The sequence below is a fragment of the Canis lupus genome, chromosome 11, assembly GCF_011100685.1.
Source record: "Canis lupus familiaris isolate Mischka breed German Shepherd chromosome 11, alternate assembly UU_Cfam_GSD_1.0, whole genome shotgun sequence".
In the NCBI taxonomy this organism is placed as follows: domain Eukaryota; kingdom Metazoa; phylum Chordata; class Mammalia; order Carnivora; family Canidae; genus Canis; species Canis lupus.
The window spans coordinates 4092957-4105245 of NC_049232.1; the positions used below are offsets into that span (position 1 = coordinate 4092957).

General features: G+C 41.3%; 1 long non-coding RNA gene across 1 annotated transcript in view; it reads left to right on the forward strand.

Annotated features, from left to right (window-relative positions):
- Positions 1–12289, forward strand: part of LOC119874018 — an 86783-nt gene that overhangs the window by 66140 nt on the left and 8354 nt on the right. Inside the window, exons 2-4 of the long non-coding RNA XR_005366339.1 lie at positions 3620–3697; positions 5201–5329; positions 11544–11649. This is a non-coding gene — a long non-coding RNA (uncharacterized LOC119874018). The remainder of the gene's footprint in view (positions 1–3619; positions 3698–5200; positions 5330–11543; positions 11650–12289) is intronic.

Here is a 12289-nt window from a genome sequence, read left to right on the forward strand (position 1 = left end):
TGCCTCTCCATCTGCTAGTGCTCTCTCTCTTTATCAAATAAATAAAATCTTAAAAAGGAAAAAAATTGGTTTGGCCCACATTGCAAGTTCTTAAACAGTATTTAGGAGAGTGAATGCCTGTAGTCTTCAGGGAAGATCTTGCCAGAAAGGGAATAGGTCCATGAGTAAGCCCCCCACCCCTTGGGACTATGGAAAGAAGCCAGGAAACTGAATTAGTGCAACTGAGATAAGACTCAGCTCAAATCCCCTCTTCATCTGTTTCAGCCACATTGCAATCCCTTTATTCCAATTTCCTATTTTACTGGGGGCTCACAGTGAAATCTTCTCATTGTCTTACATCTGTTCATTTTCCTCAGAGCTTCTGGAGGTTGGAAAACATGTCCCGACTTTCTGTGTTGCTGTTGCCACAGAATGAAGAGTCTGTGGAGTCAGAATGTGTATCTTTTGTTTGAGAAGGAAACCGGGAAATGAAGTATCAAGTCTGTCCTTTTTTTTTTTTTTTTTTAATAATTCATGAGAGACACAGAGAAAGGCAGAGACATGGGCAGAGAGAGAAGCAGGCTCCCTGTGGGGAACCCAATGTGGGATTCGATCTTAGGACTCCAGGATCTGGACCTGAGCCAAAGGCAGATGCTCAACCACTAAGCCAAACAGGTGCTCCTCGAGTCTGTTCTTAGTTAGCCCTGAGTAGAAGCCAGTTTGGGTGTGGAGTTTTGCAACAGAAGCAATCAGTTGGACTACATTGCGTATTCAGTCAGTGTGCTTTCAATGACCATTCTGATAAGAATGGGGAAGGCTGAAGAGTATCTTTGACTTAGTGAGCTAAGCCCAGAATCATATTAATTGATTAATTAGGTTAAAAAGGCCTTAGATAAGATTAAATTGGTCCCTTATCATAAGTTAGAGACTTTCTCTGTGGCCCCTTCCTAACATTCAATGCAAAGGCGTCAAGCCTCTTAAGGTCAGTTTGTTTTATGTACAGCAGCGAAGCCTGTCTTAACTGGAGAACATAGCTCTTAGGTCTGAGGCTTATCTTAAACCCCAAAGTTTGTAGAATATACCACATTTACTTGGACTATGTGTGTATTGTAAGGAATAGTATAATTTCATGAAATAGAGATACTATATTGTGAGTAGGATATAAGTGACCCAACTCCCTAAATTTTTTCCTCTTTCCCTTCTTTGTTCTCCTTCTCTTTTTTTGAAGGATTTTATTAATTAATTAATTAATTAATTAATTAATTAATTTATTAATGAGAGACACAGAGAGAGAGGCAGAGACACAGGCAGAGGGAGAAGCAGGCTACCTGCGGGGTGCACAATGTGGGACTCGATCCCAGGACCCCAGGATCACACCCTGAGCTGAAGGCAGGTGCTCAACTGCCACCCAGGTGTCTCACTTCTTTGTTCTCCTAATATATAACTATATTCCATAAAACTCTCAGAGGGAAGGAATCAGTTCTGCTTACCCTTTCTCTCTGCCGCTGCTGGCATTGGAATAAAGATGCCCCCTGGCTGCTTCTGATTCTAATCCAGCTCAAAGCTTTGTTTCTTCCAAATCCTCAGGTTAGGCATCTGGCAGGTGTTCAATCCATACCTGTTGATTAACTGAACTGTAATTGACGAACTGTCTTTAATAAGGAATCTGGAGACCTGGAGGCATTTTCATCTGGTGTTTTACATGAGGCTGTGGCTGGCCCTACATTTGCAATAATCATCTCTGCTGGACACACACTCTGAGGCATGTGGTGAGGACACGATTCCTGGCCCCCAAAAGTGTGCTGGATATGGCTTCCAAGGTTCTAATTAACCTCTCTTTTTCTGAGTTTCAATTAAAGCGAACTAAATGCAGGTAGTAAAAAAAACACTGAAGTGTTATTACCTTGCAGGCTTTTTTTTTTTTTTTTAACCAGAAATTATAGCCAATAATCTTATGAAAAAGAATGTCAGTCAGGTAGAGCATGCTGCCACCTCTGCTCTCCAGATCCTTGTTTGTTTCCTTAGGGGTGACATTTGGTGTGGCCCAGAGTTGCTGTTGACAGCAGGATCCTTCAGGGCAGCAGGCTCTTGTCTGAGTCTGAAAGCTATTTTATCCCTGGGAAGACTGACAGCAAATAGACTTCTAGCAGAATAACAAGTGGGGGGCCGGTGACAGGATGACATTCTTCAGAATTTCTACAGTAACCAGTCAATTGGCTGTACCTTAGGTTCTGCTCAAACTACAGTAAAACATTTAGGAAAACTATAGAAGCCCAGATCCTTGTCCAAATGAAGCAGAAAAGCTCGATTTCAGGACTGGCAGGCAGTTGAAGAAATTCCCCCCCAAACACTGCCTGTGTGAATGACGTGTGTATGCAGTAGCAGCTGATGTCCATGACTGAAATGGAAATGTGAAGAAATAAATTTGTTTCTGTTTAGAAAGCCCTTGGCTTTAGATTTTCAAAATTAACCGTGGGAAATAAAGAAGTACTTATTTTTATTTATTTTTTCAAGAGCTAGATGTGGCAAAGCATTAGGCCGTAAACCCAAGGAGAGAGAATTGCCTTTGATTGAAGTGGACAGTTTGTCTACAGGGACAGAAGGTGTATTAGGGTAAAGCTTATTAGATGCAGTGAAGTAATAGTCTATTTCTCCTTCATAGCACGGAGCAGAGCAGGTCAGTCTTCTCTTGGGGGCTGTATGCCTCTAAACGGTGATTTTAGAAATGGAGCTCCTGCCGTGGTGTAGCTCTGCCATCCCGGGATCCTTTATTTCCAGCCATGCAGGGGAGACAGCCAAGAATTTCAAGGGAGATTTTAGGGGCCAGGTATGGAAATGGCTTGTGTTACTTTCACTCCCATTTCTTTGGCTACCACTCATGCCCTAGCCCAATGACAAGGAAGGCTGGAAAGTGTAGTCTTCTGTGTTTGCAGGAACAAAAGAGAGAATTAATGAGCTACCAGCCAGTCTCTGTCGTAGAAAGGAAGACAGAGCATCCAGATGCCAGTGATTTTTTTTTTTCTAGTTAATGTGATTGTGGGAATGAGTGGAAGTGTTTTTCATTTCTTAGTGCGAGTGGAAGCAAGGGTGTCGGGAGGCAGGAAGGTTGAGGGTTAGAGGAAAGAAGGAATGATATAAACCGGTTGTCTAAGTAGATTGAGAGTAAATGCTGAGGGAAATGCATAGAATACCTCTGAGGGAATCATGGTCAATGAGCAAGCCCCCTGAGGTTTGGCTTGTAGCTGCTGTTGGTCAGCAGGGCCAGCTGGAGGGAGACAAGCTGGAAGCTGAAGCTGACCGGGCACATGCACATCTGTCTCTTTCTCTGAGAGTCCTATCACACAGCACTGCCTGCTGCTTCATTTTTGCCTTCTAAACATCACACACATTCCTTTTTGGTCAAACTCTTACCAAAAGCCCTAGAAAGAAAGGAATTCTGGGAAGTGTAGTTCCTAGCTTCAGTCAAGGTAACAACCAAGCACACTCCAGTATCCTAGGCTGTAGTTTTGGCCAAAGCGTATACATGTCACTATCTGAAATACTATACATGTACTTTGTTTGTTTGTTTGTTTTGTTGTTGTTGTTCTCCTGTTATAAAGCTTAACTCTATAAAGATACCATTTGCTTTGTCCACTGTTAGGATCCTCAACACCTAGAACAATACCTGGCGTAGAAGATATTTGTGGAATGAATGAATGAGTTCCAGATGTCTTTCCATGTATGTATACATGTACAACTGCACACAAACAGATATGGGAGTCAAATTTTATGAAAATGGGATCACACTCTACATTTACAGTTCTATAACCTTTTTTTTTAAAAAAAAGGTTTTATTTATTTATTTGAGAGAGATTGAGAGAGAAAGAGAGATCACAGGGGAAGAGGGACAAGCAGGCTCCCCATTGAGCAGAGAGCCCAACATGGGGCTCGATCCGAGGGCCCTGGGATCATGACCCAAGATGAAGGCAGATGCTCAACTGACTGAGCCACCCAGGTGCCCTCTATAACCTTTTTTTGTTTTGTTTTGTTTTTATTACAAAATCAGACCTATTTCAGTAGCAGTAACTATTGGTCACTATCACATTTCTAAATTGTTATAAAGAATCCTGTCATGTGTATCACATTTAACTAATGAATTCCATGTGTGATTAAATGTAAATTAATTAATACCTGATTGGTAGGCATTGTATTAGCCTGGCTCTGCTGGATGAAAAACACAGAAGGGTCTTGAATTGATTCTTTAAAATGAAACCAATACGATATGATTTTTGCAATATAATCTCAGTTCACTCTATGCTAGTGTAGCTTGGACTTTTCCCCAGCCATGCAGTGCTCGTGCACTAGAGGTTGGGAGGGTGGGATGTGGGATATACTTACCAAAAGGTCCTTATCAAATGCCAGGCTAGGCAGAGAAGATGGGACAACTTGTGTTGACTTAGCAGTTACGGTCTAAGGCCATGAAACTCAAAATTTAGCATGCTCAGAGTCACAAATCGTCAGATGCCTCTGTACCTTATTCCTACAGACTTTCTCCATTCCTCCACTAATAGCCTGTGAGATAAACAAAATGATAAAAGATGAAGCTTGTGGTCTAAGTGGTTTGGAGTAACCGTTTGGAGCCCAGTCTTCAACACAGTCCCTGCTGCGGCTGAAGGCTGGAGGTTTAGTTGGGGAAGTGATCGTATAAGAAAGCTCAAGGAGGACATATGCAAAAGTCTCTAAATCCTGGCCTAGGAAAGTGTAGGATCTCTTGGTTACTTACCAAAATATCCTGAGCATCCCTGAAAATCAAGAACGTGCAACCTTTGCAGTCTATCCAAACTGCATAGTCCTCACCACAGACCAATCACATCAAATGTTGGTCTTTGTGAAATCAGATAAAGGAAGCATGGAATTGGCCACATGTGGACAATGGTTTCTATCCGTGCTTTGAGTCGGGGGGTCAGGGAGTCTGTGACTGTGTGAGGTAGGGGAGAGTAGTGCGGTGGTGGCAGTGGCCGCTGCTGTAGCAATCTGCCCGGAGTCTAGTTATCAGTGACCAGTCGGGACCTGCTGTCATCCACAGCTGGGAAGGCAGGAGCCTGGTCAGAAGAATCGTGGAGAACAGACCCCCACAGCGTGGCATGCCCCTGGGCTTGTGATGTGTCCACCATTCACCTCTGTTTTGATGGTTCGGTCCCAGCCTGCACTTACTAATTAGCTCTCTGCTTTCCACTCTCAGAGATGACAACTGGAGCTTCAACTGGCAAATATTTCTAGCTAGTAATACACCATGTGTCTAGTGCTTCCTCCCTGCGTGGAAGCCCCAAAAGATCTCGTGAAGAGCATCTTGTAATGAATTTACAGAAAGGTGAGTATATGCATGTTCCTCATGTAGTTGTCTTAAGATTTTGGTTTGCTTTTTTTTTTTTTTCCCAAGTGAAGAAAATATGGTAAGTATATATAGGATCATCCATTTTGATAAAAACATAGATGACCAAAGCTTCAAAAATAATAAATCTTGGTATTTTCATGGAGAAAGGAATGGAATGAAGCACATCAGTTGTTAACATTGGGATCTTGAGGCAGGGGCGGGGTGGGGGGGCAGAGGGAGATGAGAGAGGGATAATTAACTAAAACTTTTTGAATTGTGTTAATCACAATGAGCATATTAATTTTGGAAAAGGGATTTCAGAAAAATCTCAAAATGTATGACCAGAGATTTTTTTCAATCCCTTTGTGGCCAATGTAAAACTTAAATGGAAGGAGGTCTTGTAGAAAAAGATGATGGGACCTTGTTATTGATGTCACTACCAAACCAGCGGTGTTTATTTGCTCATTCATTCATTCATGCAGGCATGCATTAATTCATTCATGCATCCATTCATTCAGTGAATGTTAACTGAACCAGTACCATGTCCCAAATTGTACCCTGCTATGATTCTAGGTCTGGTACAGCAGCAAATGGCTTGGGTCTCTTCCTTTTCTTATGCATCTGGTAGTGAGAAGTGATGGTGGGGCAAGGGAAAGCAGATAATATGGATACAGGATGGGGACGGTGATCAGGGTAGAACTCACCAAGGAGGCAACATGTGAGTGGAGATTTAAATCAAGCAAGGGAGCAAGCCATGGAAAGATGAGGGTGGGTGGGAAATAAAGATCTGGACAAAGAGGAGTAATATGTTCAGAGAACAGCAGGAAGGCAGAGTGGCCCAGGAAAGAGTGGAGGGGAATGGGCTGAAGAAGAAGGAGAGAGAAAATCTCAAGCAGACTGTGTGCTGAGATTGGAGCCTGACACAGGGCTCTTTCTGATGACCCTGAGATCATGACCTGAGCCGAAATCAAGAGTTGGACACTTGGCCAGATGAGGCACTCTTGCACCTCCTGTATATAAATTTTAAAAGGATCACTCTGGGGGCATCTAGGTGGCTCAGTGGTTGAGCATCTGCCTTTGGCTCAGGTCCAGATCCCAGAGTCCTGAGATCGAGTCCCACACTGGGGTCCCCATAGGGAGCCTGCTTCTCCCTCTGCCTATGTCTCTGCTTCTCTCTCTGTCTCCCATGAATAAATAAATAAAATCTAAAAAAAGTTAAAAGGATCACTCTACTTATTATGTGGATAGACTATTGGGGGACAAAAGTAGGAGTCAGGGATCATGGAGGAGACTATTTCATTAGACCAGACAAAAGAATCTGGGAGAATGTTGACCTCTTTACCTTTCTGGCAAATACTCTATTGCTTCAGTACCTGTTCTTTGTTGCTCTTGAGCATGAGAAAGACAAACCTAAGGAGAAGCCCCTCTGAGGTCTTAGGTGTGCAACTGAAATGAATTGCCTATGAATCTGAGCTACTTGCTCACATAGTTTGCTCTTGCCTCTGAATCCACTCAAGCCCAGCCTCCAATGTGTCACTTCTTTGGCACCAGAGAATGCTTCTGGCCTTATGACCTGGTGTATCAGAGGACACAGAGCTGACAGTAGTCACTCAAGTCATGAAGTTAGCAATGTCCAGTGATCAGAGCCACGGTTTCTACTGGGGCCTATTAGCTCACAGGAGGTATGTAGTTCTCTGCTGTCAGGCACACACCTGCTCTAGAATCCCAAGGGCCTGCCAGAGACTGCAGCAACTTCATTAACCAGAGGTCTCCAGGACAGTCACACCTGCTGGCTCATCCAACCCAAGAGGATAGAACACTTATTCTACAGCTTGCATTTGTTTTAGAGCTTTCTTTTGAATTGGCTCCCACAGGAAACTGGTAGCCTTTTGTTATCTGATTAATAAGTGGGACTAAGTTTTCCAAAGTCCAGCATCTACTGCTTCCAAGATCCAAAAAGCCTTACTATGCGCTGTACCTTTTGTTTAGTGGTAGGAGGTATAATGTACAATAATTTGTGTTTTAATTTAGAGGGAATGTCCTGGGACATTGAATCCCTGAAAGCATCACTGATGTGATGGTTCCCTGATGTCAGGTTTGCTGCTAATTCCCTGCATATGTCTGTCTTACTAGAGCATCCTGGGCACCGCACCTGTCACTGTCTGTTCGTTAAGTTCAGTCAGGGTGACGTTGTCAGTATCCTGAACCAGCATGATGTCCTGTAGGTTGTTAGGGTGGTAAGTCCTTCAGACTATACTTTGGAGGAGAGTGGGAGTGTGAATATAGCCCTAAGGTAAGAAAGGGATTGTGGAATACTTTCCCAGCAAAGTAAAGTTGATCTTTGTACATTAGGATGTGGACATCTTTGGGGGGAACATTAGTCTGCCTTCCGCAATCCCAATGCCGAGGCTTCCTGCTAAGAGCATTCTATAAGTAAGGATTCTCCTCCTCCTAGCAAATATTGTTAGTATACCGGGAAGATGGTCATCAGCACAATTATAAGCAGTTTAGTCTGGGTCGGCTGTCTTCTTCCCTTTCAGTAACTGGGATAGAAATTGAAGATGGGCCAGCTGCTTTAAGTCCTTCCTTTACAGATTGATTGGTGTTACATACCAGGAACCAGAAACTGGGGGACTCTGTTGTCAATTGTGGCATCTGACATCTTTCTATTATATTTATCTCTTTTATTCTCTATGAATCCCTTAACATATCCGTCAGCTCTGTCTACCCGCTCATCCATCCATCCATCCATCCATCCATCCATCCATCCATCCACTCATCCATCCACCCATCCATCTTCCCATCCATCCATGGATCCATCCAGTCATCCACCCATCTACTCATCTATCCATCCACCCATCTGTCTAAACTTTAATTTGTCCATCTACATAAATTCACTCTTATGAATTATTTAAAATCATGTAAAGAGTCTTTAGCTCAAATGTTAAGCATAAATTATCCATAAAACTAAGTAAAAGTTATTTGCTAGGAGAGGAGGGGAGAGCACAGGGAAATTGAACGGGGACAAGGGAGAGGTGAAGAACTCCATCCTGGGAGGGACTGGGGAAGCCAGGACTGGTAGATTCCTGGCCATTGCTTCATGAGTCAAAATGTGCCTGGTGGAGGGGACAAAAGCAAGGCATCCATGGGGAGCTGCTCACCTGAGAAAATGACATTAAATTTCTGTCAGAAGCATCCTTCACCTCTCCTGTGTGGCCGTGGGCATAGAGAACTCTCACCACTTGTGAGTCTTCTTTCCACATAAGAACCCCCAAACTGGGCTTGGTGTTACCCTCCCATTTCCCCCCTCATCTCTCTTTTAGTATTATTGTCATTTACCAGGGAAATACACAGTGTGAGAGGGAGTGAATAACTCAACCTTGGTAAAAGCCTTTCTTCTATATTTTGCTTTTGCTTTTTTACTAATTTTCTTTTGGATAATTTTTTTTTTTATTAAAAGAGAAATAAAAGGGGCACTTGAGTGGCTCAGTCAATTAAGCATCTTCTTCAGCTCAGGTCATGATCTCAAGGTCCTGGGATGAAGTCCTGCACAGGGCTCCCTGTTTAGTGGGGAGTCTGTTTCTTCCTCTCCCTCTTCCCCTTCCCCCTGCCTTGTACTCTCTCTCTCTCTCTCAAATAAATAAGATCTTAGAAAAAAGGAAAATAAGAACTTCAATAAAGGACTTTATTTTTATTTTTAATAGAAGTATAGTTGATATGCAGTGTTACCTTAGTTTCAAGTATACAGCATAGTGATTCAACAATTCTATGCATTATGAAGTGCTCACCATGATGAGAGCAGTCACCATCTGTCAACATACAAAATTATTACAATATTATTGACTATATTCCCTAGGCTGTATTTTTCATCCTTGTGACTTGCTTATTTTATAACTGGAAGTTTGTACCTCCTAATCCTTCACTAAGGGGCTTTGCAATTAAATTTCACTGATTGGTCCCAGGGTCCCTTAAAAATTAACTTAAATTATGGAGTATTTCAAACATGCTAAAAAATGAAAAGAAATAATGTGCATACCATATATGCATCACTAAGATTAAACAATATGTCAAACTCTTATTTACTCCGTGTTTCTTATTCCCTTTTAGTTTTTACTTTGTAGGAAATAGAACATTACAAAATGGATCAAAAACCTAACACACACTTCCTGTCCTCCTCATACCCCAGAGGTGCTTTTTTATCTTTTGCGAGCACGTTATTATGCTTTTATTACACATTCATGTATTTATGAATACTATCCTGTTGCTACTTGCTTTCTGCATCCCATATCATGTGTGTGTAGTCTCTTCATGTTGATTCATGAAGCTCTCTTTGTAATTTTAGTAGCTGTATAAAATTTCATTGTATAACTGAATTAGTTTATCTATCGTCTGATTCATTGACATTTAGATTTTTCTAGTTTTCAATTGTATGTGAAATGAGCACAACATACCTCGTCTTTGTGAATATTTGTGAACATTTTTGTAGGATAGATGATAGGAGTAGATTTCTGGTCATTGTGAATCGTCATTATCTATCTATCTATCTATCTATCTATCTATCTATCTATCTATCATCCATCTATCATCTACATCTGTCTTCAGGTTGGCTGGGTATTTTCCAATTCCTCTTCAAAGAGGTTCAATCAATTTACACTTCACTCACAGCATAAAAGAGTTGCTGTTACAGATCTAGTAAGTAGTTTGTGCCAAATTCGATACAGTGGTGAAATAGGTCAAATTTGTCTATGTCGCTCTCTTTGGGAGAATTCTCCCTTTCTTGGAATCTCCATTTCTGAGGTGTCCCCAAACACTCTGGGCATGACTTTAGAAGTTGCACCTCTTGAAATTTTCTTTCTTTCTCACACATCAGTCACTAGGTTTGTTAGACATTTAAATGTTTTGCCACTCTGATAGATGTAAGTTGTGTTTCATTTTGCTACTGTCATTTGTTTTAATAGCTGTATGGGTTTTCGATGAATAGAATTTCTTAATCATTCTTTTATATACCCATTGGCCATTTGGATGTTCTCTCTTGTGATTTCCCAGTTCTTATTAATTTTACATTTTTCTCTCAGATTGCATGCCTTTTTTCATAATTTTTTAAAAAGATGTTATTTATCTATTCATGAGACACAGAGAGAGGCAGATACACAGGCAGAGAGAGAGGCAGGCTCCCTGCCCAATGCAGGACTCGATCCCAGGACCCCAGGATCACGACCTGAGCCAAAGACAGATGCTCAACCACTGAGCCACCCAGGTGCCCCATTTTTTCATAAATTTTTACTTGGCATATGTGTTATTAATGTCTTTTTGTAGTCTGCAGTTTGCCTTTTTACTTGTGCCTTTGTGATAAAGTCGTTCATTTTAATGTCATACATATAATTTTCCTTACAGTTTTGGCTTTTTGTGTTCTGCCTAAGAAATTAGTTTTTATCCAGAAGTCATGAAGATATTCCTCAAATTTTAGGGATTTGTTTCTTATACTTAAGAAGTTAACTTTTATGCATGTGTTGGAGATCTACTTCTGTGTTTCACTATATAAATTACCAAAATTTTCACCACTACTATTGAACAGTGTTTTTTTCACTGTTCAATTTATAATATCTACTGTCATGTGCCAGTTCTCTTCTGTGTATGAGTTCCCTGAGCCAATATTACATTGGTTACATTATAGTCTCATAGTAGGTTGATACTTGTAAAAAGAGTGCTCACTCTTCTTTTCCTTAAAAAATTTTGGCTCTTCCTGCTACTGAGTTCAGGGATCAGATTGTCAAGTTCTCTGAAAAACTGTGTGGAGACCTATAAATACAGAGAACAATCTGATGGTGGCTAGAGGAGGAGGGGAGAAGAGGGATAGGCAAAGTGGGTGAAGGGGAGTGGGAGATACAGGCTTCTAGTTATGGATGGAGTAAGTCATGACAACAAAAGGCACAGCATAGGGAATAGAGTTAATGGTATCGTAATAGTGTTGTATGGTGACAGATGGTGGCCACACTTTGGTGAGCACAGCATAACATAGATTTGTCGAATCACTGTATTGCATACCTGAAAGTAATGTAACATTGTGTGCCAACTATACTTCAACTTTAAAAAGTCTGTTGAGATTTTGATTGGAAGTATACCGAATATATTAATAGATTTTCTAATGTTAGTTAACCCTGAAATTCCTGGAACAAGCCCTGTTTCACCGTGTTGTGTGATTACTTTTCAGTATTGCTGTATGCAATCTGTTCGTGTCTTCCATGGGATATTTACTTCTGTATTCACAAGTAACATTAGACATTCCTTCTTACCCTGGCCTGATCTGGGGGATTAAGGTAAGAAAAGTCCCATTCAAAGGTCTTCCCATTCAAAGTCCCTTCTCAAAGGTCCCATGAGAGACCCTTCCCATTCAACGTCCCTTCTCAAACATCCCATGAGAGACCCCTAACTCTCAAAAGGGTTGCAGAAGGGGAGGTGGGTGGGGGATGGGGTGACTGGGTGACAGGCACTGAGGAGGGCACGTGATGGGATGAGCACCGGATGTTATACTATATGTTGGCAAATTGGATTGAAATAAAATATAGAAAAATAAATAAAATCAGAGCATTAAACCAAGTCAAAAAAAAGGAAAGAAAAAGGAAAGTCCCATTAAGTTAGTTGTAGAGATCTTTTTTTTTTTTTTCCCCCATCATCTAGAACAGGGGTTAGCAAACAAGGGCTTGCTCATTGAATTCAGTCCACTGCTTGTTTTATAAATAAAATTCAGTTGGAACAGCTTTGCCCCTTGGTCCATGTGCTGTATGTGGCTGCTCTTATGCCATAGCGTGGCATTGCATTGGATACTGTGTTGCTTGAATGTGAAAAACCCATTATAAGTAGCGGAAGGAATCATAAAACCAAAAGCCCAAGTCAGTGAAATAAAAAGGAAAGAGAAAATAAAGAACACCAATGGAACCAAAAGCTCATTCTTGAAAA